Here is a 27,598-nt window from a genome sequence, read left to right on the forward strand (position 1 = left end):
TATCTGCCGTGTTTTTCTAATTCAATCTGCTTCAGACATAAAAGCAGAAACTAATTCTAAGTTTATACGATGGAAGAAAGAGCAACATCAGATAAATTAAGATTTTTAAAAAGAGAATCAAAAAAAGATGAAGGACGCAAGAGCAACATGAGATACATAAAGATTTTAAAGAAGAAAATGAAAAAGAAGACTGAAATACAAGGGAGTGCAGACGCTCTAGGTAACTGACGAGAAAGTGTGGAAATCTTGCCAGAGCTGGGTAGTGTGGCCGAGCGGTCTAAGGCGCTGGATTTAGGCTCCAGTCTCTAAGGAGGCGTGGGTTCAAATCCCACCACTGCCATCTTTATTGAGTTTGTATGCGCAAGCTATCACATGTTCTGCTTTATTTCAGCGTTTTTACTTTCATGCAGGGCCGTGCAAGGGAGAAAAGAAGCAATGTTGTGTGTCACGGATGGGGTTCCAACTCAATAGTGTAGTCCATCGCCTTAACCAACCAGCCACCAAGTCCTGTGCTCTCACGGTGGCAGTTGCACCTCCTACCGGTGGTTGTTCACGTCAAATCCTTGATTGGAAAAAAGGAAAGTTGTGATGGTCTGTGGGACGACCCAGCAGTCCATTTTAACAGTTGGTACTGTGGGCGAGCTGTCCAGAGAACTGGATTTAAGGACCCAGTCTTTCGGAGGTGTCGGTTCAAAGTCCACCACTGCAACTTTTTCTCAACAGAAAACTGTAATGTAATTTCAAACAAGGCCACCAAGGACACCGGACAAATAAAGGGAATCCAGCCTTTACCCTAATTCCCACGTCTATTATTGCTATCATCTGCCGTGTTTTTCTAATTCAATCTGCTTCAGACATAAAAACAGAAACCAATTCTAAGTTTATACGATGAAAGAAAGAGCAACATCAGATAAATTAAGATTTTTAGAAAGAGAATCAAAAAAAGATGAAGGACGCAAGAGCAACATGAGATACATAAAGATTTTAAAGAAGAAAATGAAAAAGAAGACTAAAATACAAGGAAGTGCAGACGCTCTAGGTAACTGACGAGAAAGTGTGAATATTTTGCCACAGCTGGGTAGTGTGGCTGAGCGGTCTAAGGCGCTGGATTAAGGCTCCAGTCTCTAAGGAGGCGTGGGTTCAAATCCCACCACTGCCATCTTTATTGAGTTTGTTTGCGCAAGCTATCACATGTTCTGCTTTATTTCAGTGTTTTTACTTTCATGCAGGGCCATGCAAGGGAGAAAAGAAGCAATGTTGTGTGTCACGGATGGGGTTCCAACTCAATAGTGTAGTCCATCACCTTAACCAACCAGCCACCAAGTCCTGTGCCCCCACGGTGGCAGTTGCACCTCCTACCGGTAGTTGTTCACGTCAAATCCTTGATTGGAAAAAAGGAAAGTTGTGATGGTCTGTGCGATGACCAAGCAGTCTATTTTAACAGTTGGTACTGTGGGCGAGCTGTCCAGAGAACTGGATTTAAGGACCCAGTCTTTCGGAGGTGTCGGTTCAAAGTCCACCACTGCAACTTTTTCTCAACAGAAAACTGTAATGTAATTTCAAACAAGGCCACCAAGGACACCGGACAAATAAAGGGAATCCAGCCTTTACCCTAATTCCCACGTCTATTATTGCTATCATCTGCCGTGTTTTTCTAATTCAATCTGCTTCAGACATAAAAACAGAAACCAATTCTAAGTTTATACGATGAAAGAAAGAGCAACATCAGATAAATTAAGATTTTTAGAAAGAGAATCAAAAAAAGATGAAGGACGCAAGAGCAACATGAGATACATAAAGATTTTAAAGAAGAAAATGAAAAAGAAGACTAAAATACAAGGAAGTGCAGACGCTCTAGGTAACTGACGAGAAAGTGTGAATATTTTGCCACAGCTGGGTAGTGTGGCTGAGCGGTCTAAGGCGCTGGATTAAGGCTCCAGTCTCTAAGGAGGCGTGGGTTCAAATCCCACCACTGCCATCTTTATTGAGTTTGTTTGCGCAAGCTATCACATGTTCTGCTTTATTTCAGTGTTTTTACTTTCATGCAGGGCCATGCAAGGGAGAAAAGAAGCAATGTTGTGTGTCACGGATGGGGTTCCAACTCAATAGTGTAGTCCATCACCTTAACCAACCAGCCACCAAGTCCTGTGCCCCCACGGTGGCAGTTGCACCTCCTACCGGTAGTTGTTCACGTCAAATCCTTGATTGGAAAAAAGGAAAGTTGTGATGGTCTGTGCGATGACCAAGCAGTCTATTTTAACAGTGGGAACTGTGGCCAAGCTGTCCAGAGAACTGGATTTAAGGACCCAGTCTTTCAGAGGTGTCGGTTCAAAGTCCACCACTGCAACTTTTTCTCAACAGAATACTGTAATGTAATTTCAAACAAGGCCACCAAGGACACCAGAAAATAAAGGGAATCCAGCCTTTACCCTAATTCCCACGTCTATTATTGCAATTATCTGATGTGTTTTTCTAATTCAATCTGCTTCAGACATAAAAGCAGAAACTAATTCTAAGTTTATACGATGAAAGAAAGAGCAACATCAGATAAATTAAGATTTTTAGAAAGAGAATCAAAAAAAGATGAAGGACGCAAGAGCAACATGAGATACATAAAGATTTTAAAGAAGAAAATTAAAAAGAAGACTGAAATACAAGGGAGTGCAGACGCTCTAGGTAACTGACGAGAAAGTGTGAATATTATGCCAGAGCTGGGTAGTGTGGCCGAGCGGTCTAAGGCGCTGGATTAAGGCTCCAGTCTCTAAGGAGGCGTGGGTTCAAATCCCACCACTGCCATCTTTATTGAGTTTGTATGCGCAAGCTATCACATGTTCTGCTTTATTTCAGCGTTTTTACTTTCATGCAGGGCCATGCAAGGGAGAAAATAATCAATGTTGTGCGGATGGGGTTCCAACTCAATAGTGTAGTCCATCGCCTTAACCAACCAGTCACCAAGTCCTGTGCCCCCACGGTGGCAGTTGCACCTCCTACCGGTAGTTGTTCACGTCAAATCCTTGATTGGAAAAAAGGAAAGTTGTGATGGTCTGTGCGATGACCAAGCAGTCTATTTTAACAGTGGGAACTGTGGCCAAGCTGTCCAGAGAACTGGATTTAAGGACCCAGTCTTTCAGAGGTGTCGGTTCAAAGTCCACCACTACAACTTTTTCTCAACAGAAAACTGTAATGTAATTTCAAACAAGGCCACCAAGGACACCGGACAAATAAAGGGAATCCAGCCTTTACCCTAATTCCCACGTCTGTTATTGCAATTTTCTGCCGTGTTTTTCTAATTCAATCTGCTTCAGACATAAAAGCAGAAACTAATTCTAAGTTTATACGATGAAAGAAAGAGCAACATCAGATAAATTAAGATTTTTAGAAAGAGAATCAAAAAAAGATGAAGGACGCAAGAGCAACATGAGATACATAAAGATTTTAAAGAAGAAAATGAAAAAGAAGACTAAAATACAAGGGAGTGCAGACGCTCTAGGTAACTGACGAGAAAGTGTGGAAATCTTGCCAGAGCTGGGTAGTGTGGCCGAGCGGTCTAAGGCGCTGGATTTAGGCTCCAGTCTCTAAGGAGGCGTGGGTTCAAATCCCACCACTTCCATCTGAGTTTGTTTGCGCAAGCTATCACATGTTCGGCGTTATTTCAGGGTTTTTACTTTCATGTCGCCCATGCAAGGGAGAAAAGAAGAAATGATGTGTGTCACGGATGGGGTTCCAACTCAATAGTGTAGTCCATTGCCTTAACCAACCAGCCACCAAGTCCTGTGCTCCCGCGGTGGCAGTTTCACCTCCTACCTCCCACCTCCTTGTTCACGTCAAAGCCTTGATTGTAAACAAGGAAAGTTGGCCTGGGCTGTGCGACAACCTAGCAGTCCAATTTAACAGTGGGTACTGTGGCCAAGCTGTCCAGAGAACTTTATTTAAGGATCCAGTCTTTCAGAGGTGTGGGTTCAAAGTCCACCGCTTTAACTTTTTCTCAACAAAAAACTGTAATGTAATTTCAAACAAGGCCACCAAGGACACCGGACCAAAAAGGGAATCCATCCTTTACCCTAATTCCCACATCTGTTTTTGAAAATATCTGCTGTGTTTTTCAGATTCAATCTGCTTCAGACATAAAAGCAGAAACTAATTTTCAGTGTACACAATGGAAGAGAGAGCAACATGAGACAAATCAAGATTTTTAAAAAGAGAATAAAAAAAAGATGACGGAAGCAAGAGCAACATGAGATACATAAAGATTTTAAAGAAGAAAATTAAAAAGAAGACTAAAATACAAGGAAGTACAGACGCTCTAGGTAACTGACGAGAAAGTGTGAATATTTAGCCAGAGCTGGGTAGTGTGGCCGAGTGGTCTAAGGCGCTGGATTTAGGCTCCAGTCTCTAAGGAGGCGTGGGTTCAAATCCCTCCATTGCCAACTTTATTGAGTTTTTTTGCACAAGCTATCACATGTTCTGCTTTATTTCATGTTTTTTACTTTCATGTCGGGCCATGCTAGGGAGAAAAGAAGCAATGATGTGTGTCACGGATGGGGTTCCAATTTAATAGTGTAGTCCATCGCCTTAACCAACCAGCCACCAAGTCCTGTGCTCCCGCGGTGGCAGTTGCACCTCCTACCGGTGGTTGTTCACGTCAAAGCCTAGATTGTAAACAATGAAAGTTGGGCTGGGCTGTGTGACGACCCAGCAGTCCATTTTAACAGTTGGTACTGTGGGCGAGCTGTCCAGAGAACTGGATTTAAGGACCCAGTCTTTCAGAGGTGTCGGTTCAAAGTCCACCACTACAACTTTTTCTCAACAGAAAACTGTAATGTAATTTCAAACAAGGCCACCAAGGACACCGGACAAATAAAGGGAATCCAGCCTTTACCCTAATTCCCACGTCTGTTATTGCAATTATCTGCCGTGTTTTTCCAATTCAATCTGCTTCAGACATAAAAGCAGAAACTAATTCTAAGTTTATACGATGGAAGAAAGAGCAACATCAGATAAATCAAGATTTTTAAAAAGAGAATAAAAAAAAGATGAAGGACGCAAGAGCAACATGAGATACATAAAGATTTTAAAGAAGAAAATGAAAAAGAAGACTAAAATACAAGGGAGTGCAGACGCTCTAGGTAACTGACGAGAAAGTGTGAATATTTTGCCAGAGCTGGGTAGTGTGGCCGAGCGGTCTAAGGCGCTGGATTTAGGCTCCAGTCTCTAAGGAGGCGTGGGTTCAAATCCCACCACTGCCATCTTTATTGAGTTTGTTTGCGCAAGCTATCACATGTTCTGCTTTATTTCGGTGTTTTTACTTTCATGTAGGGCCATGCAAAGGAGAAAAAAATCAATGTTCTGTGTCACGGATGGGGTTCCAACTCAATAGTGTAGTCCATCGCCTTAACCAACCAGCCACCAAGTCCTGTGCTCTCACGGTGGCAGTTGCACCTCCTACCGGTGGTTGTTCATGTCAAATTCTTGATTGGAAAAAAGGAAAGTTGTGATGGTCTGTGCAACGACCCAGCAGTCCATTTTAACAGTTGGTACTGTGGCCGAGCTGTCCAGTGAACTGGATTTAAGGACCCAGTCTTTCGGAGGTGTCGGTTCAAAGTCCACCGCTGCAACTTTTCTCAACAGAAAACTGTAATGTATTTTCAAACAAGGCCACCAAGGACACCGGACAAATAAAGGGAATCCAGCCTTTACCCTCATTCCCACGTCTGTTATTGTAATTATCTGCCGTGTTTTTCTAATTCAGTCTGCTTCAGACATGAAAGCCGAAACGAATTCTAAGTTTATACGATGAAAATGAAAGAAAGAGCAACATCAGATAAATTAAGATTTTTAGAAAGAGAATCAAAAAAAGATGAAGGACGCAAGAGCAACATGAGATACATAAAGATTTTAAAGAAGAAAATGAAAAAGACTAAAATACAGGGGAGTGCAGACGCTCTAGGTAACTGACGAGAAAGTGTGGAAATCTTGCCAGAGCTGGGTAGTGTGGCCGAGCGGTCTAAGGCGCTGGATTAAGGCTCCAGTCTCTAAGGAGGCGTGGGTTCAAATCCCACAGCTGCCATCTTTATTGAGTTTGTTTGCGTAAGCTATCACATGTTCTGCTTTATTTCAGCGTTTTTACTTTCATGCAGGGCCATGCAAGGGAGAAAAGAAGCAATGTTGTGTGTCACGGATGGGGTTCCAACTCAATAGTGTAGTCCATCGCCTTAACCAACCAGCCACCAAGTCCTGTGCCCCCGCGGTGGCAGTTGCACCTCCTAACGGTGGTTGTTCACGTCAAAGCCTAGATTGTAAACAAGGAAAGTTGGGCTGGGCTGTGCGACGACCTAGCAGTCCATTTTAACAGTGGGTACTGTGGCCAAGCTGTCCAGAGAACTGTATTTAAGGATCCAGTCTTTCAGAGGTGTGGGTTCAAAGTCCACCGCTTTAACTTTTTCTCAACAAAAAACTGTAATGTAATTTCAAACAAGGCCACCAAGGACACCGGACAAATAAAGGGAATCCATCCTTTACCCTAATTCCCACGTCTATTATTGCTATTATCTGCCGTGTTTTTCTAATTCAATCTGCTTCAGACATAAAAGCAGAAACTAATTCTAAGTTTATACGATGGAAGAAAGAGCAACATCAGATAAATTAAGATTTTTAAAAAGAGAATCAAAAAAAGATGAAGGACGCAAGAGCAACATGAGATACATAAAGATTTTTAAGAAGAAAATGAAAAAGAAGACTAAAATACAAGGAAGTGCAGACGCTCTAGGTAACTGACGAGAAAGTGTAAATATTTTGCCAGAGCTGGGTAGTGTGGCCGAGCGGTCTAAGGCGCTGGATTTAGGCTCCAGTCTCTAAGGAGGCATGGGTTCAAATCCCACCACTGCCATCTTTATTGAGTTTTGTTTGTGCAAGCTATCACATGTTCTGCTTTATTTCAGCGTTTTTACTTTCATGTAGGGCCATGCAAGGGAGAAAAGAAGCAATGTTGTGTGTCACGGATGGGGTTCCAACTCAATAGTGTATTCCATCGCCTTAACCAACCAGCCACCAAATCCTGTGCCCCCGCGGTGGCAGTTGCACCTCCTACCGGTGGTTGTTCACGTCAAATCCTTGATTGGAAAAAAGGAAAATTGTGATGGTCTGTGGGACGACCCAGCAGTCCATTTTAACAGTTGGTACTGTGGCCGAGCTGTCCAGAGAACTGGATTTAAGGACCCAGTCTTTCGGAGGTGTCGGTTCAAAGTCCACCGCTGCAACTTTTTCTCAATAGAAAACTGTAATGTAATTTCAAACAAGGCCACCAAGGACACCGGACAAATAAAGGGAATCCAGCCTTTACCCTAATTCCCACGTCTGTTATTGCAATTATCTGCCGTGTTTTTCTAATTCAATCTGCTTCAGACATAAAAGCAGAAACTAATTCTAAGTTTAAACGATGGAAGAAAGAGCAACATCAGATAAATTAAGATTTTTAAAAAGAGAATCAAAAAAAGATGAAGGACGCAAGAGCAACATGAGATACATAAAGATTTTAAAGAAGAAAATGAAAAAGACTAAAATACAAGGGACTGCAGACTCTCTAGGTAACTGACGAGAAAGTCTGGCAATCTTGCAAGAGCTGGGTAGTGTGGCCGAGCGGTCTAAGGCGCTGGATTTAGGCTCCAGTCTCTAAGGAGGCGTGGGTTCAAATCCCACCACTGCCATCTTTATTGAGTTTGTGTGCGCATGATCTGCTTTATTTCAGTGTTTTTACTTTCATGCAGGGCCATGCAAGGGAGAAAAGAAGCAATGTTGTGTGTCACGGATGGGGTTCCAACTCAATAGTGTAGTCCATCGCCTTAACCAACCAGCCAAAAAGTCCTGTGCCCCCGCGGTGGCAGTTGCACCTCCTACCTGTGGTTGTTCACGTCAAATCCTTGATTGGAAAAACTGAAAGTTGTGATGTTCTGTGCGACAACCCAGCAGTCCATTTTAACAGTGGGAACTGTGGCCGAGCTGTCCAGAGAACTGGATTTAAGGACCCAGTCTTTCGGAGGTGTCGGTTCAAAGTCCACCACTGCAACTTTTTCTCAACAGAAAACTGTAATGTAATTTCAAACAAGGCCACCAAGAACACCAGAAAATAAAGGGAATCCAGCCTTTACCCTAATTCCCACGTCTGTTATTGCAATTATCTGCCGTGTTTTTCTAATTCAATCTGCTTCAGACATAAAAGCAGAAACTAATTCTAAGTTTATTTGATGGAAGAAAGAGCAACGTCAGATAAATTAAGATTTTTAAAAAGAGAATCAAAAAAAGATGAAGGACGCAAGAGCAACATGAGATACATAAAGATTTTAAAGAAGAAAATGAAAAAGACTAAAATACAAGGGACTGCAGACGCTCTAGGTAACTGACGAGAAAGTCTGGCAATCTTGCAAGAGCTGGGTAGTGTGGCCGAGCGGTCTAAGGCGCTGGATTAAGGCTCCAGTCTCTAAGGAGGCGTGGGTTCAAATCCCACCACTGCCATCTTTATTGAGTTTGTTTGCGCAAGCTATCACATGTTCTGCTTTATTTCAGCGTTTTTACTTTCATGTAGGGCCATGCAAGGGAGAAAAGAAGCAATGGTGTAGTCCATCACCTTAACCAACCAAGTCCTGTGCCCCCGCTGTGGCAATTGCACCTCCTACTGGTGGTTGTTCATGTCAATTCCTTGATTGGAAAAAAGGAAAGTTGTGATGGTCTGTGCGACGACCAAGCATTCTATTTTAACAGTGGGAACTGTGGCCGAGCTGTCCAGAGAACTGGATTTAAGGACCCAGTCTTTCGGAGGTGTCGGTTCAAATCAAATCAAATTTTATTTGTCACATACACATGGTTAGCAGATGTTAATGCGAGTGTAGCGAAATGCTTGTGCTTCTAGTTCCGACAATGCAGTAATAACAAGTAATCTAACTAACAATTCCAAAACTACTGTCTTGTACACAGTGTAAGGGGATAAAGAATATGTACATAAGGATATATGAATGAGTGATGGTACAGAGCAGCATAGGCAAGATACAGTAGATGGTATCGAGTACAGTATGTACAAATGAGATGAGTATGTAAACAAAGTGGCATAGTATAAAGTGGCTAGTGATACATGTATTACATAAGGATACCGTCGATGATATAGAGTACAGTATATACGTATGCATATGAGATGAATAATGTAGGGTAAGTAACATTTATATAAGGTAGCATTGTTTAAAGTGGCTAGTGATATATTTACATCATTTCCCATCAATTCCCATTATTAAAGTGGCTGGAGTTGAGTCAGTGTCAGTGTGTTGGCAGCAGCCACTCAGTGTTAGTGGTGGCTGTTTAACAGTCTGATGGCCTTGAGATAGAAGCTGTTTTTCAGTCTCTCGGTCCTAGCTTTGATGCACCTGTACTGACCTCGCCTTCTGGATGATAGCGGGGTGAACAGGCAGTGGCTCGGGTGGTTGATGTCCTTGATGATCTTTATGGCCTTCCTGTGACATCGGGTGGTGTAGGTGTCCTGGAGGGCAGGTAGTTTGCCCCCGGTGATGCGTTGTGCAGACCTCACTACCCTCTGGAGAGCCTTACGGTTGAGGGCGGTGCAGTTGCCATACCAGGCGGTGATACAGCCCGCCAGGATGCTCTCGATTGTGCATCAGTAGAAGTTTGTGAGTGCTTTTGGTGACAAGCCGAATTTCTTCAGCCTCCTGAGGTTGAAGAGGCGCTGCTGCGCCTTCTTCACGATGCTGTCTGTGTGAGTGGACCAATTCAGTTTGTCTGTGATGTGTATGCCGAGGAACTTAAAACTTGCTACCCTCTCCACTACTGTTCCATCAATGTGGATAGGGGGGTGTTCCCTCTGCTGTTTCCTGAAGTCCACAATCATCTCCTTAGTTTTGTTGACGTTGAGTGTGAGGTTATTTTCCTGACACCACACTCCGAGGGCCCTCACCTCCTCCCTGTAGGCCGTCTCGTCGTTGTTGGTAATCAAGCCTACCACTGTTGTGTCGTCCGCAAACTTGATGATTGAGTTGGAGGCGTGCGTGGCCACGCAGTCGTGGGTGAACAGGGAGTACAGGAGAGGGCTCAGAACGCACCCTTGTGGGGCCCCAGTGTTGAGGATCAGCGGGGAGGAGATGTTGTTGCCTACCCTCACCACCTGGGGGCGGCCCGTCAGGAAGTCCAGTACCCAGTTGCACAGGGCGGGGTCGAGACCCAGGGTCTCGAGCTTGATGACGAGCTTGGAGGGTACTATGGTGTTGAATGCCGAGCTGTAGTCAATGAACAGCATTCTCACATAGGTATTCCTCTTGTCCAGATGGGTTAGGGCAGTGTGCAGTGTGGTTGAGATTGCATCGTCTGTGGACCTATTTGGGCGGTAAGCAAATTGGAGTGGGTCTAGGGTGTCAGGTAGGGTGGAGGTGATATGGTCCTTGACTAGTCTCTCAAAGCACTTCATGATGACGGATGTGAGTGCTACGGGGCGGTAGTCGTTTAGCTCAGTTACCTTAGCTTTCTTGGGAACAGGAACAATGGTGGCCCTCTTGAAGCATGTGGGAACAGCAGACTGGTATAGGGATTGATTGAATATGTCCGTAAACACACCGGCCAGCTGGTCTGCAGCCTTGCGAGGGTTAACACGTTTAAATGTCTTACTCACCTCGGCTGCAGTGAAGGAGAGACTGCATGTTTTCGTTGCAGGCCGTGTCAGTGGCACTGTATTGTCCTCAAAGCGGGCAAAAAAGTTATTTAGTCTGCCTGGGAGCAAGACATCCTGGTCCGTGACTGGGCTGGATTTCTTCCTGTAGTCCGTGATTGACTGTAGACCCTGCCACATGCCTCTTGTGTCTGAGCCGTTGAATTGAGATTCTACTTTGTCTCTGTACTGGCGCTTAGCTTGTTTGATAGCCTTGCGGAGGGAATAGCTGCACTGTTTGTATTCGGTCATGTTACCAGACACCTTGCCCTGATTAACAGCAGTGGTTCGCGCTTTCAGTTTCACACGAATGCTGCCATCAATCCACGGTTTCTGGTTAGGGAATGTTTTAATCGTTGCTATGGGAACGACATCTTCAACGCACGTTCTAATGAACTCGCACACCGAATCAGCGTATTCGTCAATGTTGTTATCTGACGCAATACGAAACATCTCCCAGTCCACGTGATGGAAGCAGTCTTGGAGTGTGGAGTCAGCTTGGTTGGACCAGCGTTGGACAGACCTCAGCGTGGGAGCCTCTTGTTTTAGTTTCTGTTGGGTAGTGTGGCCGAGCGGTCTAAGGCGCTGGACTAAGGCTCCAGTCTCTAAGGAGGCGTGGGTTCAAATCCCACCACTGCCATCTTTTTTGAGTTTGTTTGCGCAAGCTATCACATGTTCTGCTTTATTTCAGCGTTTTTACTTTCATGCAGGGCCATGCAAGGGAGAAAAAAATCAATGTTGTGTGTCACGGATGGGGTTCCAACTCAATAGTGTAGTCCATCTCCTTAACCAACCAGCCACCAAGTCCTGTGCTCTCGCTGTGGCAGTTGCACCTCCTACCGGTGGTTTATCACGTCAAAGGCTTGATTGGGAAAAAGGAAACTTCGGCTGGGCTGTGCGACGACCCAGCAGTCCATTTTAACAGTGGGTACTGTGGCCGAGCTGTCCAGAGAACTGGATTTAAGGACCCAGTCTTTCGGGGGTGTCAGTTCAAAGTACACCGCTGCAACTTTTTCTCAACAGAAAACTGTAATGTAATTTCAAACAAGGCCACCAAGGACACCGGACAAATAAAGGGAATCCAGCCTTTACCCTAATTCCCACGTCTGTTATTGCAATTATCTGCCGTGTTTTTCTAATTCAATCTGCTTCAGACATAAAAGCAGAAACTAATTCTAAGTTTATACGATGACAGAAAGAGCAACATCAGATAAATTAAGATTTTTAGAAAGAGAATCAAAAAAAGATGAAGGACGCAAGAGCAACATGAGATACATAAAGATTTTAAAGATGAAAATGAAAAAGAAGACTAAAATACAGGGGAGTGCAGACGCTCTAGGTAACTGACGAGAAAGTGTGAATATTTTTCCAGAGTTAGGTAGTGTGGCCGAGCGGTCTAAGGCGCTGGATTAAGGCTCTAGTCTCTAAGGAGGCGTGGGTTCAAATCCCACCACTGCCATCTTTACTGAGTTGGTTTGCGCAAGCTATCACATGTTCTGCTTTATTTCATTGTTTTTACTTTCATGTAGGGCCATGCAAGGGAGAAAAAAATCAATGTTGTGTGTCACGTATGGGGTTCCAACTCAATAGTGTAGTCCATCGCCTTAACCAACCAGCCACCAAGTCCTGTGCTCTCACGGTGGCAGTTTCACCTCCTACCGGTGGTTGTTCATGTCAAATCCTTGATTGGAATTATGGAAAGTTGTGATGGTCTGTGGGACGACCCAGCAGTCCATTTTAACAGTTGGTACTGTGGCCGAGCTGTCCAGAGAACTGGATTTAAGGACCCAGTCTTTCGGAGGTGTCGGTTCAAAGTCCACCGCTGCAACTTTTTCTCAACAGAAAACTGTAATGTAATTTCAAACAAGGCCACCAAGGACACCGGACAAATAAAGGGAATCCAGCCTTTACCCTAATTCCCACGTCTGTTATTGCAATTATCTGCCGTGTTTTTCTAATTCAATCTGCTTCAGACATAAAAGCAGAAACTAATTCTCAGTTTATACCATGAAAGAAAGAGCAACATCAGATAAATTTACATTTTTAGAAAGAGAATCAAAAAAAGATGAAGGACGCAAGAGCAACATGAGATACATAAAGATTTTTAAGAAGAAAATGAAAAAGAAGACTAAAATACAAGGGAGTGCAGACGCTCTAGGTAACTGACGAGAAAGTGTGAGTATTTTGCCAGAGCTGGGTAGTGTGGCCGAGCGGTCTAAGGCGCTGGATTAAGGCTCCAGTCTCTAAGGAGGCGTGGGTTCAAATCCCACCACTGCCATCTGTATTGAGTTTGTTTGCTTTGTTTCAGGGTTTTTACTTTCATGTCGCCCATGCAAGGGAGAAAAGAAGCAATGTTGTGTGTCACGGATGGGGTTCCAACTCATTAGTGTAGTCCATCACCTTAACCAATTAGCCACCAAGTCCTGTGCTCTCGCTGTGGCACTTGCACCTCCTACCGGGGATTGTTCACGTCAAATCCTTGATTGGAAAAAAGGAAAGTTGTGATGGTCTGTGCGATGACCAAGCAGTCAATTTTAACCTGTCTACGATACTGGTTCCCAATTGGGAATCAACCCTCCCACGTTCAGCTGAAACGGTGGCGCATGGAACGCAAAAATATTCTTAAAAATATTTAACCTCCACACATTAACAAGTCCAATAGCTCAAATGAAAGATAAACACCTTGTTCATCTAGCCAGCAAGTCAGATTTCTAAAATGTTTTACGGCGAAAACATAGCACATATATATGTAAAACCACCACCAGACACAGCTCATTTGAATAGCCAAAACATGCAATCAACAAACGCAGGATTAAAAAATAAATCGCTCACTAACCTTTTGAAAATCTTCATCAGATGACAGTAATATGACATGTTACACAGTACATATTTTTTTTTTTCAATAATATGCCATTTATATCCATAAATGTCCATTTACAGTGAGTTCACGTTCAGAAATTACTCAAAAATGCCCGCAGGAAATCTATGTAGCGCGGCAAGATAACGTAAATAGACATCATACACTTTGACTAAATATACATGTTCTACATATAGTTAGAAAGATACACTGCTTCTTTATGCAACCGCTTTGTTAGATTTATTTTTAACGTTACAGAAATCGCACACTATTCTATATGCTGAGACGGCGCTCAGTTCCAAGCTACATTTCTACGTAATGTTGGAGTCAACAGAAACACAGATTTAAGCATAAATATTCCCTTACCTTCGATGGTCTTCCTTCAGAATGTTCTGGAAGGCTTCATACTTACCCAATACATCGTTTGGTTTCAAGTCTTGCGTCTTTGTATTAGCTACTGCTAATAATATCAGCTGAAATGCACCCAAAACGTCCTCTGGTCCGGAAAAGTTGCGCATCAAAACTTCAAAATTACATAATATATGTCGACTAAACAGGTCAAACTAAGTGCAGAAGCAAGCTTTATGATGTTTTAGACACGCAAAACAAACTTCAATTCAATCGGCCATCGTCTGCCCTTCTCTTGAGTGCTGGAACAAAGGAATGGCTGGGACCAATTCGCGCCCATACGCACAGCCTATTCTCTCGTGGCACGCACTAATTTCACTCCCATAGGGTCAATTCTCGCGGGATTTGAACGATTCAAAGCTCTACTGAAAGAGGACATCTAGAAGAGATAGAAAGTGTCCCCAGAATCATAACTGGTTGGGAAGGGTGGGGGCCATGACGTCAAAGTTGCTCCAACTTTCATGGCCACAAAAACTAGTTTGGAAGAATGCCTGCCCTGTGAGTTCTGCTATACTTACAGACATAATTCCAACGGTTTTAGAATCTTTAGAGTGTTTTCTATCCAATAATAATTTTTATTTTCATATATTAGCAATTTTTGACAGATTTTTTTTTCAGTTTACTAGGGGTACCCAATCTCTCCAAAGGCGGCGAATGTCTGCCATATCCTTAACAGGTTGTGGGAACTGTGGCCGAGCTGTCCAGAAAACTGGATTTAAGGACCCAGTCTTTCGGAGGTGTCGGTTCAAAGTCCACCGCTGCAACTTTTTCTCAACAGAAAACTGTAATGTAATTTCAAACAAGGCCACCAAGGACACCGGACAAATAAAGGGAATCCAGCCTTTACCCTAATTCCCACGTCTGTTATTGCAATTATCTGCCGTGTTTTTCTAATTCAATCTGCTTCAGACATAAAAGCAGAAACTAATTCTCAGTTTATACGATGGAAGAAAGAGCAACATCAGATAAATTAAGATTTTTAAAAAGAGAATCAAAAAAAGATGAAGGACGCAAGAGCAACATGAGATACATAAAGATTTTAAAGAAGAAAATGAAAAAGAAGACTAAAATACAAGGGAGTGCAGACGCTCTAGGTAACTGACGAGAAATTGTGGAATTCTTGCCAGAGCTGGGTAGTGTGGCCGAGCGGTCTAAGGCGCTGGATTTAGGCTCCAGTCTCTAAGGAGGCGTGGGTTCAAATCCCACCACTGCCATATTTATTGAGTTTGTTTGCGCAAGCTATCACATGTTCTGCTTTATTTCAGCGTTTTTACTTTCATGCAGGGCCATGCAAGGGAGAAAAGAAGCAATGTTGTGTGTCACGGATGGGGTTCCAACTCAATAGTGTAGTCCGTCGCCTTAACCAACCAGCCACCAAGTCCTGTGCTCTCACGGTGGCAGTTGCACCTCCAACCGGTGGTTGTTCACGTCAAATCCCTGATTGGAAAAAAGGAAAGTTGTGATGGTCTGTGCGACGACCAAGCATTCCATTTTAACAGTGAGTACTGTAGCCGAGCTGTCCAGAGAACTGGATTTAAGGACCCAGTCTTTCGGAGGTGTCGGTTCAAAGTCCACCGCTGCAACTTTTTCTCAACAGAAAACTTTAATGTAATTTCAAACAAGGCCACCAAGGACACCGGACAAATAAAGGGAATCCAGCCTTTACCCTAATTCCCACGTCTGTTATTGCAATTATCTGCCGTGTTTTTCCAATTCAATCTGCTTCAGACATAAAAGCAGAAACTAATTCTAAGTTTATACGATGGAAGAAAGAGCAACATCAGATAAATTAAGATTTTTAAAAAGAGAATCAAAAAAAGATGAAGGACGCAAGAGCAACATGAGATACATAAAGATTTTAAAGAAGAAAATGAAAAAGAAGACTAAAATACAAGGAATTGCAGACGCTCTAGGTAACTGACGAGAAAGTGTGAATATTTTGCCAGAGCTGGGTAGTGTGGCCGAGCGGTCTAAGGCGCTGGATTTAGGCTCCAGTCTCTAAGGAGGCGTGGGTTCAAATCCCACCACTGCCATCTGAGTTTGTTTGCGCAAGCTATCACATGTTCTGTTTTATTTCAGGGTTTTTCAGGGTTTTTACTTTCATGTCGCCCATGCAAGGGAGAAAAGAAGAAATGATGTGTGTCACGGATGGGGTTCCAACTCAATAGTGTAGTCCATTGCCTTAACCAACCAGCCACCAAGTCCTGTGCTCCCGCGGTGGCAGTTGCACCTCCTACCGGTGGTTGTTCACGTCAAAGCCTTGATTGTAAACAAGGAAAGTTGGCCTGGGCTGTGCGACGACCTAGCAGTCCATTTTAACAGTGGGTACTGTGGCCAAGCTGTCCAGAGAACTTTATTTAAGGATCCAGTCTTTCAGAGGTGTGGGTTCAAAGTCCACCGCTTTAACTTTTTCTCAACAAAAAACTGTAATGTAATTTCAAACAAGGCCACCAAGGACACCGGACAAAAAAGGGAATCCAGCCTTTACCCTAATTCCCACATCTGTTTTTGAAAATATCTGCTGTGTTTTTCAGATTCAATCTGCTTCAGACATAAAAGCAGAAACTAATTCTAAGTTTATACGATGGAAGAAAGAGCAACATCAGATAAATTAAGATTTTTAAAAAGAGAATCAAAAAAAGATGAAGGACGCAAGAGCAACATGAGATACATAAAGATTTTAAAGAAGAAAATGAAAAAGAAGACTAAAATACAAGGAAGTGCAGACGCTCTAGGTAACTGAAGAGAAAGTGTGAAAGTTTTTCCAGAGCTGGATAGTGTGGCCGAGCGGTATAAGGCGCAGGATTAAGGCTCCAGTCTCTAAGGAGGCGTGGGTTCAAATCCCACCACTGCCATCTTCATTGAGTTTGTTAGTTTGTCACGGATGGGGTTCCAACTCAATAGTGTAGTCCATCGCCTTAACCAACCAGCCACCAAGTCCTGTGCCCCCACGGTGGCAGTTGCACCTCCTACCGGTGGTTGTTCACGTCATATCCTTGATTGGAAAAAAGTAAAGTTGTGATGGTCTGTGCGACGATCAAGCAGTCCATTTTAACAGTGGGAACTGTGGCCGAGCTGTCCAGAGAACTGGATTTAAGGACCCAGTCTTTCGGAGGTGTCGGTTCAAAGTCCACCACTGCAACTTTTTCTCAACAGAAAACTGTAATGTCATTTCAAACTAGGCCACCAAGGACACCGGAAAATAAAGGGAATCCAGCCTTTACCCTAATTCCCACTTCTGTTATTGCAATTATCTGCAGTGTTTTTCTAATTAAATCTGCTTCAGACATAAAAGCAGAAACTAATTCTAAGTTTATACGATGGAAGAAAGAGCAACATCAGATAAATTAAGATTTTTAAAAAGAGAATCAAAAAAAGATGAAGGACGCAAGAACAACATGAGATACATAAAGATTTTAAAGAAGAAAATGAAAAAGAAGACTAAAATACAAGGAAGTGCAGACGCTCTAGGTAACTGAAGAGAAAGTGTGAGTATTTTGCCAGAGCTGGGTAGTGTGGCCGAGCGGTCTAAGGCGCTGGATTAAGGCTCCAGTCTCTAAGGAGGCATGGGTTCAAATCCCACCACTGCCATCTTTATTGAGTTTGTTTGCGCAAGCTATCACATGTTCTGCTTTATTTCAGCGTTTTTACTTTCATGCAGGGCCATGCAAGGGAGAAAAGAAGCAATGTTGTGTGTCACGGATGGGGTTCCAACTCAATAGTGTAGTCCATCACCTTAACCAACCAGCCACCAAGTCCTGTGCCCCCACGGTGGCAGTTGCACCTCCTTCGGTAGTTGTTCTCCTTGATTGGAAAAAAGTAAAGTTGTGATGGTCTGTGCGATGACCAAGCAGTCTATTTTAACAGTGGGAACTGTGGCCAAGCTGTCCAGAGAACTGGATTTAAGGACCCAGTCTTTCGGAGGTGTCGGTTCAAAGTCCACCGCTGCAAGTTTTTCTCAACAGAAAACTGTAATGTAATTTCAAACAAGGCCACCAAGGACACCGGACAAATAAAGGGAATCCAGCCTTTACCCCAATTCCCACGTCTGTTATTGCAATTATCTGCCGTGTTTTTCTAATTCAATCTGCTTCAGACATGAAAGCAGAAACTAATTCTAAGTTTATACGATGGAAGAAAGAGCAACATCAGATAAATTAAGATTTTTACAAAGACAATCAAAAAAAGATGAAGGACGCAAGAGCAACATGAGATACATAAAGATTTTAAAGAAGAAAATGAAAAAGAAGACTAAAATACAAGGAAGTGCAGACGCTCTAGGTAACTGAAGAGAAAGTGTGAATGTTTTTCCAGAGCTGGATAGTGTGGCCGAGCGGTCTAAGGCGCTGGATTAAGGCTCCAGTCTCTAAGGAGGCGTGGGTTCAAATCCCACCACTGCCATCTTTATTGAGTTTGTTTGTTTGTCACGGATGGGGTTCCAACTCAATAGTGTAGTCCATCGCCTTAACCAACCAGCCACCAAGTCCTGTGCCCCCACGGTGGCAGTTGCACCTCCTACCGGTGGTTGTTCAATTCAAATCCTTGATTGGAAAAAAGGAAAGTTGTGATGGTCTGTGCGACGATCAAGCAGTCCATTTTAACAGTGGGAACTGTGGCCGAGCTGTCCAGAGAACTGGATTTAAGGACCCAGTCTTTCGGAGGTGTCGGTTCAAAGTCCACCACCGCAACTTTTTCTCAACAGAAAACTGTAATTTAATTTCAAACAAGGACACCAGAAAATAAAGGGAATCCAGGCTTTACCCTAATTCCCACGTCTGTTATTGCAATTATCTGCCATTTTTTTCTAATTCAATCTGCTTCAGACATAAAAGCAGAAACTAATTCTAAGTTTATACGATGGAAGAAAGAGCAACATCAGATAAATTAAGATTTTTAAAAAGAGAATAAAAAAAAGATGAACGACGCAAGAGCAACATGAGATACATAAAGATTTTAAAGAAGAAAATGAAGAAAATGAAGAAAATGAAAAAGAAGACTAAAATACAAGGGAGTGCAGACGCTCTGGTAACTGACGAGAAAGTGTGAATATTTTGCAAGAGGTGGGTAGTGTGGCCGAGTGGTCTAAGGCGCTGGATTTAGTCTTTATGGAGGCGTGGGTTCAAATCGCACCACTGCCATCTTTATTGAGTTTGTTTGCGCAAGCTATCACATGTTCTGCTTTGTTTATTTTTATTTACGACAGAGCCTGCGCGCGAACCCAGGACTCTGATGGCACAGCTGGCGCTGCAGTACAGCGCCCTTAACCACTGCGCCACCCGGGAGGCCCTGTTCTGCTTTTTTCAGCGTGTTTACTTTCATGTAGGGCCATGCAAGGGAGAAAAGAAGCAATGTTGTGTGTCACGGATGGGGTTCCAAATCAATAGTCCATCGCCTTAACCAACCAGCCACCAAGTCCTGTGCCCCCGCGGTGGCAGTTGCACCTCCTACTGGTGGTTGTTCACGTCAAATTGGAAAAAAGGAAAGTTGTGATGGTCTGTGCGACGACCTAGCAGTCCATTTTAACAGTTGGTACTGTGGCCGAGCTGTCCAGAGAACTGGATTTAAGGACCCAGTCTTTCGGAGGTGTCGGTTCAAAGTCCACCGCTGCAACTTTTTCTCAACAGAAAACTGTAATGTAATTTCAAACAAGGCCACCAAGGACACCGGACAAATAAAGGGAATCCAGCCTTTACCCTAATTCCCACGTCTGTTATTGCAATTATCTGCCGTGTTTTTCCAATTGAATCTGCTTCAGACATAAAAGCAGAAACTAATTCTAAGTTTATACGATGGAAGAAAGAGCAACATCAGATAAATTAAGATTTTTAAAAAGAGAATCAAAAAAAGATGAAGGACGCAAGAGCAACATGAGATACATTAAGATTTTAAAGAAGAAAATGAAAAAGAAGACTAAAATACAGGGGGGTGCAGACGCTCTAGGTAACTGACGAGAAAGTGTGAATATTTTGCCAGAGCTGGGTAGTGTGGCCGAGCGGTCTAAGGCGCTGGATTAAGGCTCCTGTCTTTAAGGAGGCGTGGGTTCAAATCCCACCACTGCCATCTTGATTGAGTTTGTTTGCGCAAGCTATCACATGTTCTGCTTTATTTCAGTGTTTTTACTTTCATGCAGGGCTTTGCAAGGGAGAAAAGAAGCAATGTTGTGTGTCGCGGATGGGGTTCCAACTCAATAGTGTAGTCCATCGCCTTAACCAACCAGCCACCAAGTCCTGTGCCCACGCGGTGGCAGTTGCACCTCCTACCGGTGGTTTATCACGTCAAAGCCTTGATTGGAAACAAGGAAACTTGGGCTGGGCTGTGCGATGTCCCAGCAGTCCATTTTAACAGTGGGTACTGTGAACGAGCTGTCCAGAGAACTGGATTTAAGGACCCAGTCTTTCGGAGGTGTCGGTTCAAAGTCCACCGCTGCAACTTTTTCTCAACAGAAAACTGTAATGTCATTTCAAACTAGGCCACCAAGGACACCGGAAAATAAAGGGAATCCAGCCTTTACCCTAATTCCCACGTCTGTTATTGCAATTATCTGCAGTGTTTTTCTAATTAAATCTGCTTCAGACATAAAAGCAGAAACTAATTCTAAGTTTATACGATGGAAGAAAGAGCAACATCAGATAAATTAAGATTTTTAAAAAGAGAATCAAAAAAAGATGAAGGACGCAAGAACAACATGAGATACATAAAGATTTTAAAGAAGAAAATGAAAAAGAAGACTAAAATACAAGGAAGTGCAGACGCTCTAGGTAACTGAAGAGAAAGTGTGAGTATTTTGCCAGAGCTGGGTAGTGTGGCCGAGCGGTCTAAGGCGCTGGATTAAGGCTCCAGTCTCTAAGGAGGCGTGGGTTCAAATCCCACCACTGCCATCTTTATTGAGTTTGTTTGCGCAAGCTATCACATGTTCTGCTTTATTTCAGCGTTTTTACTTTCATGCAGGGCCATGCAAGGGAGAAAAGAAGCAATGTTGTGTGTCACGGATGGGGTTCCAACTCAATAGTGTAGTCCATCACCTTAACCAACCAGCCACCAAGTCCTGTGCCCCCACGGTGGCAGTTGCACCTCCTTCGGTAGTTGTTCACGTCAAATCCTTGATTGGAAAAAAGTAAAGTTGTGATGGTCTGTGCGATGACCAAGCAGTCTATTTTAACAGCGGGAACTGTGGCCAAGCTGTCCAGAGAACTGGATTTAAGGACCCAGTCTTTCGGAGGTGTCGGTTCAAAGTCCACCGCTGCAAGTTTTTCTCAACAGAAAACTGTAATGTAATTTCAAACAAGGCCACCAAGGACACCGGACAAATAAAGGGAATCCAGCCTTTACCCCAATTCCCAAGTCTGTTATTGCAATTATCTGCCGTGTTTTTCTAATTCAATCTGCTTCAGACATAAAAGCAGAAACTAATTCTAAGTTTATACGATGGAAGAAAGAGCAACATCAGATAAATTAAGATTTTTAAAAAGAGAATCAAAAAAAGATGAAGGACGCAAGAGCAACATGAGATACATTAAGATTTTAAAGAAGAAAATGAAAAAGAAGACTAAAATACAGGGGGGTGCAGACGCTCTAGGTAACTGACGAGAAAGTGTGAATATTTTGCCAGAGCTGGGTAGTGTGGCCGAGCGGTCTAAGGCGCTGGATTAAGGCTCCAGTCTTTAAGGAGGCGTGGGTTCAAATCCCACCACTGCCATCTTGATTGAGTTTGTTTGCGCAAGCTATCACATGTTCTGCTTTATTTCAGTGTTTTTACTTTCATGCAGGGCTTTGCAAGGGAGAAAAGAAGCAATGTTGTGTGTCGCGGATGGGGTTCCAACTCAATAGTGTAGTCCATCGCCTTAACCAACCAGCCACCAAGTCCTGTGCCCACGCGGTGGCAGTTGCACCTCCTACCGGTGGTTTATCACGTCAAAGCCTTGATTGGAAACAAGGAAACTTGGGCTGGGCTGTGCGATGTCCCAGCAGTCCATTTTAACAGTGGGTACTGTGAACGAGCTGTCCAGAGAACTGGATTTAAGGACCCAGTCTTTCGGAGGTGTCGGTTCAAAGTCCACCGCTGCAACTTTTTCTCAACAGAAAACTGTAATGTCATTTCAAACAAGGCCACCAAGGACACCGGACAAATAAAGGGAATCCAGCCTTTACCCTAATTCCCACGTCTGTTATTGCAATTATCTGCCGTGTTTTTCTAATTCAATCTCCTTCAGACATAAAAGCAGAAACTAATTCTAAGTTTATCCGATGGAAGAAAGAGCAACATCAGATAAATTAAGATTTTTAAAAAGAGAATCAAAAAAAGATGAAGGACGCAAGAGCAACATGAGATACATAAAGATTTTAAAGAAGAAAATGAAAAAGAAGACTAAAATACAAGGGAGTGCAGACGCTCTAGGTAACTGACGAGAAAGTGTGAATATTTTGCCAGAGCTGGGTAGTGTGGCCGAGCAGTCTAAGGCGCTGGATTAAGGCTCCAGTCTCTAAGGAGGCGTGGGTTCAAATCCCACCACTGCCATCTTTATTGAATTTGTTTGCACAAGCTATCACATGTTCTTCTTTATTTCAGCGTTTTTACTTTCATGCAGGGCCATGCAAGGGAGAAAAGAAGCAATGTTGTGTGTCGCGGATGGGGTTCCAACTCAATAGTGTAGTCCATCGCCTTAACCAACCAGCCACCAAGTCCTGTGCCCACGCGGTGGCAGTTGCACCTCCTACCGGTGGTTTATCACGTCAAAGCCTTGATTGGAAACAAGGAAACTTGGGCTGGGCTGTGCGATGTCCCAGCAGTCCATTTTAACAGTGGGTACTGTGAACGAGCTGTCCAGAGAACTGGATTTAAGGACCCAGTCTTTCGGAGGTGTCGGTTCAAAGTCCACCGCTGCAACTTTTTCTCAACAGAAAACTGTAATGTAATTTCAAACAAGGCCACCAAGGACACCGGACAAATAAAGGGAATCCAGCCTTTACCCCAATTCCCACGTCTGTTATTGCAATTATCTGCTGTGTTTTTCTAATTCAATCTCCTTCAGACATAAAAGCAGAAACTAATTCTAAGTTTATACGATGGAAGAAAGAGCAACATCAGATAAATTAAGATTTTTAAAAAGAGAATCAAAAAAGATGAAGGACGCAAGAGCAACATGAGATACATAAAGATTTTCAAGAAGAAAATGAAAAAGAAGACTAAAATACAAGGGAGTGCAGACGCTCTAGGTAACTGACGAGAAAGTGTGAATATTTTGCCAGAGCTGGGTAGTGTGGCCGAGCGGTCTAAGGCGCTGGATTAAGGCTCCAGTCTCTACGGAGGCGTGGGTTCAAATCCAACCACTGCCATCTTTATTGAGTTTGTTTGCGCAAGCTATCACATGTTCTGCTTTATTTCAGCGTTTTTACTTTCATGCAGGGCCATGCAAGGGAGAAAAGAAGCAATGTTGTGTGTCACGGATGGGGTTCCAACTCAATAGTGTAGTCCATCGCCTTAACCAACCAGCCACCAAGTCCTGTGCCCCCACGGTGGCAGTTGCACCTCCTTCGGTAGTTGTTCACGTCAAATCCTTGATTGGAAAAAAGGAAAGTTGTGATGGTCTGTGCGACGACCAAGCAGTCCATTTTAACAGTGGGTACTGTGTCCGAGCTGTCCAGAGAACTGGATTTAAGGACCCAGTCTTTCGGAGGTGTCGGTTCAATGTCCACCGCTGCAACTTTTTCTCAACAGAAAACTGTCATGTAAAATCAAACAAGGCCACCAAGGACACCGGACAAATAAAGGGAATCCAGCCTTTACCCTAATTCCCACGTCTGTTATTGCAATTATCTGCCGTGTTTTTCTAATTCAGTCTGCTTCAGACATAAAAGCAGAAGCGAATTCTAAGTTTATACGATGGAAGAAAGAGCAACATCAGATAAATTAAGATTTTTAAAAAGAGAATCAAAAAAAGATTAAGGACGCAAGAGCAACATGAGATACATAAAGATTTTAAAGAAGAAAATGAAAAAGAAGACTAAAATACAAGGGAGTGCAGACGCTCTAGGTAACTGACGAGAAAGTGTGGAAATCTTGCCAGAGTTGGGTAGTGTGGCCGAGCGGTCTAAGGCGCTGGATTTAGGCTCCAGTCTCTAAGGAGGCGTGGGTTCAAATCCCACCACTGTCATCTTTGTTGAGTTTTTTTGCGTTCTGCTTTATTTCAGCGTTTTTACTTTCATGCAGGGCCATGCAAGGGAGAAAATAAGCAATGTTCTGTGTCACGGATGGGGTTCCAACTCAATAGTGTAGTCCATCGCCTTAACCAACCAGCCACCAAGTCCTGTGCTCTCACGGTGGCAGTTGCACCTCCTACCGGTGGTTGTTCACGTCAAATCCTTGATTGGAAAAAAGGAAAGTTGTGATGGTCTGTGGGACGACCCAGCAGTCCATTTTAACAGTTGGTACTGTGGGCGAGCTGTCCAGAGAACTGGATTTAAGGACCCAGTCTTTCAGAGGTGTCGGTTCAAAGTCCACCACTGCAACTTTTTCTCAACAGAAAACTGTAATGTAATTTCAAACAAGGCCACCAAGGACACCGGAAAATAAAGGGAATCCAGCCTTTACCCTCATTCCCACGTCTATTATTGCAATTATCTGCCGTGTTTTTCTAATTCAATCTGCTTCAGACATAAAAGCAGAAACTAATTCTAAGTTTATACGATGAAAGAAAGAGCAACATCAGATAAATTAAGATTTTTAGAAAGAGAATCAAAAAAAGATGAAGGACGCAAGAGCAACATGAGATACATAAAGATTTTAAAGAAGAAAATGAAAAAGAAGACTAAAATACAAGGAAGTGCAGACGCTCTAGGTAACTTACGAGAAAGTGTGGAAGCTTGTCGGAGTTGGGTAGTGTGGCCGAGTGGTCTAAGGCGCTGGATTAAGGCTCCAGTCTCTAAGGAGGCGTGGGTTCAAATCCCACCACTGCCATCTTTATTGAGTTTGTTTGCGTAAGCTATCACATGTTCTGCTTTATTTCAGCGTTTTTACTTTCATGCAGGGCCATGCAAGGGAGAAAAGAAGCAATGTTGTGTGTCACGGATGGGGTTCCAACTCAATAGTGTAGTCCATCGCCTTAACCAACCAGCCACCAAGTCCTGTGCCCCCGCGGTGGCAGTTGCACCTCCTACCGGTGGCTGTTCACGTCAAAGCCTAGATTGTAAACAAGGAAAGTTGGGCTGGGCTGTGCGACGACCTAGCAGTCCATTTTAACAGTGGGTACTGTGGCCAAGCTGTCCAGAGAACTGTATTTAAGGATCCAGTCTTTCAGAGGTGTGGGTTCAAAGTCCACCGCTTTAACTTTTTCTCAACAAAAAACTGTAATGTAATTTCAAACAAGGCCACCAAGGACACCGGACAAATAAAGGGAATCCAGCCTTTACCCTAATTCCCACCTCTGTTTTTGAAAAAATTCTGCTGTGTTTTTCAGATTCAATCTGCTTCAGACATAAAAGCAGAAACGAATTTTCAGTGTACACAATGGAAGAAAGAGCAACATCAGATAAATTAAGATTTTTAAAAAGAGAATCAAAAAAAGATGAAGGACGCAAGAGCAACATGAGATACATAAAGATTTTTAAGAAGAAAATGAAAAAGAAGACTAAAATACAAGGGAGTGCAGACGCTCTAGGTAACTGACGAGAAAGTGTGGAAATCTTGCCAGAGCTGGGTAGTGTGGCCAAGCGGTCTAAGGCGCTGGATTTAGGCTCCAGTCTCTAAGGAGGCGTGGGTTCAAATCCCACAATTGCCATCTTTACTGAGTTCGTTTTGCAAGCTATCACATGTTCTGCTTTATTTCAGTGTTTTTACTTTCATGTAGGGCCATGCAAGGGAGAAAAAAATAAATGTTATGTGTCACGGATGGGGTTCCACCTCAATAGTCCATCGCCTTAACCAACCAGACACCAAGTCCTGTGCTCTCACGGTGGCAGTTGTACCTCCTACCGGTGGTTGTTCATGTCAAATCCTTGATTGGAAAAAAGGAAAGTTGTGATGGTCTGTGCGACGACCAAGCAGTCAATTTTAACAGTGGGAACTGTGGCCGAACTGTCCAGAGAACTGGATTTAAGGACCCAGTCTTTCGGAGGTGTCGGTTCAAAGTCCTCCGCTGCAACTTTTTCTCAACAGAAAACTGTAATGTAATTTCAAACAAGGCCACCAAGGACACCGGAAAATAAAGGGAATCCAGCCTTTACCCTAATTCCCACGTCTGTTATTGCAATTATCTGCCGTGTTTTTCTAATTCAATCTGCTTCAGACATAAAAGCAGAAACTAATTCTAAGTTTATACGATGGAAGAAAGAGCAACATGAGATAAATCAAGATTTTTAAAAAGAGAATCAAAAAAAGATGAAGGACGCAAGAGCAACATGAGATACATAAAGATTTTAAAGAAGAAAATGAAAAAGAGGACTAACATACAAGGAAGTGCAGACGCTCTAGGTAACTGACGAGAAAGTGTGAATATTTTGCCAGAGCTGGGTAGTGTGGCCGAGCGGTCTAAGGCGCTGGATTAAGGCTCCAGTCTCTAAGGAGGCGTGGGTTCAAATCCCACCACTGCCATCTTTGTTGAGTTTTTTTGCGCAAGCTATCACATGTTCTGCTTTATTTCAGCGTTTTTACTTTCATGTAGGGCCATGCAAGGGAGAAAAAAATCTATGTTGTGTGTCACGGATGGGGTTCCAACTCAATAGTGTAGTCCATCGCCTTAACCAACCAGCCACCAAGTCCTGTGCTCTCACGGTGGCAGTTGCACCTCCTACCGGTGGTTGTTCATGTCAAATCCTTGATTGGAAAAAAGGAAAGTTGTGATGGTCTGTGGGACGACCCAGCAGTCCATTTCAACAGTTGGTACTGTGGCCGAGCTGTCCAGAGAACAGGATTTAAGGACCCAGTCTTTTGGAGGTGTCGGTTCAAAGTCCACCACTGCAACTTTTTCTCAACAGAAAACTGTAATGTAATTTCAAACAAGGCCACCAAGGACACCGGAAAATAAAGGGAATCCAGCCTTTACCCTAATTCCCACGTCTGTTATTGCAATTATCTGCCATGCTTTTCTAATTCAATCTGCTTCAGACATAAAAGCAGAAACTAATTTTCAGTGTACACAATGGAAGAAAGAGCAACATCAGATAAATTAAGATTTTTAAAAAGAGAATCAAAAAAACATGAAGGACGCAAGAGCAACATGAGATACATAAAGATTTTAAAGAAGAAAATGAAAAAGAAGACTAAAATACAAGGGAGTGCAGACGCTCTAGGTAACTGACAAGAAAGTGTGGAAACTTGCCAGAGCTGGGTAGTGTGGCCGAGTGGTCTAAGGCGCTGGATTTAGGCTCCAGTCTCTAAGGAGGCGTGGGTTCAAATCCCACCACTGCCATATTTATTGAGTTTGTTTGCGCAAGCTATCACATGTTCTCATGTTCACATTTCAGAGTTTTTACTTTCATGCAGGGCCATGCAAGGGAGAAAATAAGCAATGTTGTGTGTCACGGATGGGGATCCGACTCAATAGTGTAGTCCATCGCCTTAACCAACCAGCCACCAAGTCCTGTGCCCCCGCAGTGGCAGTTGCACCTCCTACCGGTGGTTGTTCACGTCAAATCCTTGATTG

General features: G+C 43.3%; 28 non-coding genes across 28 annotated transcripts; all 28 read left to right on the forward strand.

Moving 5' to 3' along the window:
- The first annotated feature begins 258 nt into the window (after positions 1–258).
- On the forward strand, positions 259–340 carry trnal-aag (transfer RNA leucine (anticodon AAG)). The gene has a single exon. It is a non-coding gene; the product is annotated as a tRNA-Leu (tRNA).
- A 737-nt stretch (positions 341–1,077) lies between these two features.
- On the forward strand, positions 1,078–1,159 carry trnal-aag (transfer RNA leucine (anticodon AAG)). Its single transcript has one exon. It is a non-coding gene; the product is annotated as a tRNA-Leu (tRNA).
- Positions 1,160–1,896: 737 nt separating this feature from the next.
- On the forward strand, positions 1,897–1,978 carry trnal-aag (transfer RNA leucine (anticodon AAG)). Its single transcript has one exon. It is a non-coding gene; the product is annotated as a tRNA-Leu (tRNA).
- Positions 1,979–2,714: 736 nt separating this feature from the next.
- On the forward strand, positions 2,715–2,796 carry trnal-aag (transfer RNA leucine (anticodon AAG)). Its single transcript has one exon. It is a non-coding gene; the product is annotated as a tRNA-Leu (tRNA).
- A 732-nt stretch (positions 2,797–3,528) lies between these two features.
- trnal-uag (transfer RNA leucine (anticodon UAG)) lies at positions 3,529–3,610 on the forward strand. Its single transcript has one exon. It is a non-coding gene; the product is annotated as a tRNA-Leu (tRNA).
- Positions 3,611–4,345: 735 nt separating this feature from the next.
- Positions 4,346–4,427, forward strand: trnal-aag (transfer RNA leucine (anticodon AAG)). The gene has a single exon. It is a non-coding gene; the product is annotated as a tRNA-Leu (tRNA).
- Positions 4,428–5,164: 737 nt separating this feature from the next.
- On the forward strand, positions 5,165–5,246 carry trnal-uag (transfer RNA leucine (anticodon UAG)). The gene has a single exon. It is a non-coding gene; the product is annotated as a tRNA-Leu (tRNA).
- A 739-nt stretch (positions 5,247–5,985) lies between these two features.
- trnal-uag (transfer RNA leucine (anticodon UAG)) lies at positions 5,986–6,067 on the forward strand. The gene has a single exon. It is a non-coding gene; the product is annotated as a tRNA-Leu (tRNA).
- Positions 6,068–6,804: 737 nt separating this feature from the next.
- Positions 6,805–6,886, forward strand: trnal-aag (transfer RNA leucine (anticodon AAG)). Its single transcript has one exon. It is a non-coding gene; the product is annotated as a tRNA-Leu (tRNA).
- A 735-nt stretch (positions 6,887–7,621) lies between these two features.
- Positions 7,622–7,703, forward strand: trnal-aag (transfer RNA leucine (anticodon AAG)). The gene has a single exon. It is a non-coding gene; the product is annotated as a tRNA-Leu (tRNA).
- A 723-nt stretch (positions 7,704–8,426) lies between these two features.
- trnal-aag (transfer RNA leucine (anticodon AAG)) lies at positions 8,427–8,508 on the forward strand. The gene has a single exon. It is a non-coding gene; the product is annotated as a tRNA-Leu (tRNA).
- A 2,746-nt stretch (positions 8,509–11,254) lies between these two features.
- Positions 11,255–11,336, forward strand: trnal-aag (transfer RNA leucine (anticodon AAG)). The gene has a single exon. It is a non-coding gene; the product is annotated as a tRNA-Leu (tRNA).
- Positions 11,337–12,073: 737 nt separating this feature from the next.
- Positions 12,074–12,155, forward strand: trnal-aag (transfer RNA leucine (anticodon AAG)). Its single transcript has one exon. It is a non-coding gene; the product is annotated as a tRNA-Leu (tRNA).
- Positions 12,156–12,892: 737 nt separating this feature from the next.
- trnal-aag (transfer RNA leucine (anticodon AAG)) lies at positions 12,893–12,974 on the forward strand. The gene has a single exon. It is a non-coding gene; the product is annotated as a tRNA-Leu (tRNA).
- Positions 12,975–15,093: 2,119 nt separating this feature from the next.
- On the forward strand, positions 15,094–15,175 carry trnal-uag (transfer RNA leucine (anticodon UAG)). Its single transcript has one exon. It is a non-coding gene; the product is annotated as a tRNA-Leu (tRNA).
- Positions 15,176–15,912: 737 nt separating this feature from the next.
- On the forward strand, positions 15,913–15,994 carry trnal-uag (transfer RNA leucine (anticodon UAG)). The gene has a single exon. It is a non-coding gene; the product is annotated as a tRNA-Leu (tRNA).
- A 1,476-nt stretch (positions 15,995–17,470) lies between these two features.
- On the forward strand, positions 17,471–17,552 carry trnal-aag (transfer RNA leucine (anticodon AAG)). Its single transcript has one exon. It is a non-coding gene; the product is annotated as a tRNA-Leu (tRNA).
- Positions 17,553–18,279: 727 nt separating this feature from the next.
- On the forward strand, positions 18,280–18,362 carry trnal-aag (transfer RNA leucine (anticodon AAG)). The gene has a single exon. It is a non-coding gene; the product is annotated as a tRNA-Leu (tRNA).
- A 1,577-nt stretch (positions 18,363–19,939) lies between these two features.
- Positions 19,940–20,021, forward strand: trnal-aag (transfer RNA leucine (anticodon AAG)). The gene has a single exon. It is a non-coding gene; the product is annotated as a tRNA-Leu (tRNA).
- A 736-nt stretch (positions 20,022–20,757) lies between these two features.
- On the forward strand, positions 20,758–20,839 carry trnal-aag (transfer RNA leucine (anticodon AAG)). The gene has a single exon. It is a non-coding gene; the product is annotated as a tRNA-Leu (tRNA).
- Positions 20,840–21,575: 736 nt separating this feature from the next.
- trnal-aag (transfer RNA leucine (anticodon AAG)) lies at positions 21,576–21,657 on the forward strand. Its single transcript has one exon. It is a non-coding gene; the product is annotated as a tRNA-Leu (tRNA).
- Positions 21,658–22,394: 737 nt separating this feature from the next.
- Positions 22,395–22,476, forward strand: trnal-aag (transfer RNA leucine (anticodon AAG)). The gene has a single exon. It is a non-coding gene; the product is annotated as a tRNA-Leu (tRNA).
- A 736-nt stretch (positions 22,477–23,212) lies between these two features.
- On the forward strand, positions 23,213–23,294 carry trnal-aag (transfer RNA leucine (anticodon AAG)). The gene has a single exon. It is a non-coding gene; the product is annotated as a tRNA-Leu (tRNA).
- Positions 23,295–24,030: 736 nt separating this feature from the next.
- On the forward strand, positions 24,031–24,112 carry trnal-uag (transfer RNA leucine (anticodon UAG)). The gene has a single exon. It is a non-coding gene; the product is annotated as a tRNA-Leu (tRNA).
- A 721-nt stretch (positions 24,113–24,833) lies between these two features.
- trnal-aag (transfer RNA leucine (anticodon AAG)) lies at positions 24,834–24,915 on the forward strand. Its single transcript has one exon. It is a non-coding gene; the product is annotated as a tRNA-Leu (tRNA).
- Positions 24,916–25,653: 738 nt separating this feature from the next.
- Positions 25,654–25,735, forward strand: trnal-uag (transfer RNA leucine (anticodon UAG)). Its single transcript has one exon. It is a non-coding gene; the product is annotated as a tRNA-Leu (tRNA).
- A 730-nt stretch (positions 25,736–26,465) lies between these two features.
- On the forward strand, positions 26,466–26,547 carry trnal-aag (transfer RNA leucine (anticodon AAG)). Its single transcript has one exon. It is a non-coding gene; the product is annotated as a tRNA-Leu (tRNA).
- Positions 26,548–27,282: 735 nt separating this feature from the next.
- trnal-uag (transfer RNA leucine (anticodon UAG)) lies at positions 27,283–27,364 on the forward strand. The gene has a single exon. It is a non-coding gene; the product is annotated as a tRNA-Leu (tRNA).
- Positions 27,365–27,598: the final 234 nt, after the last annotated feature.

The sequence above is a fragment of the Oncorhynchus mykiss genome, chromosome 13, assembly GCF_057628025.1.
Source record: "Oncorhynchus mykiss isolate SJ-2025 chromosome 13, ASM5762802v1, whole genome shotgun sequence".
Classification (NCBI taxonomy): Eukaryota; Metazoa; Chordata; class Actinopteri; order Salmoniformes; family Salmonidae; genus Oncorhynchus; species Oncorhynchus mykiss.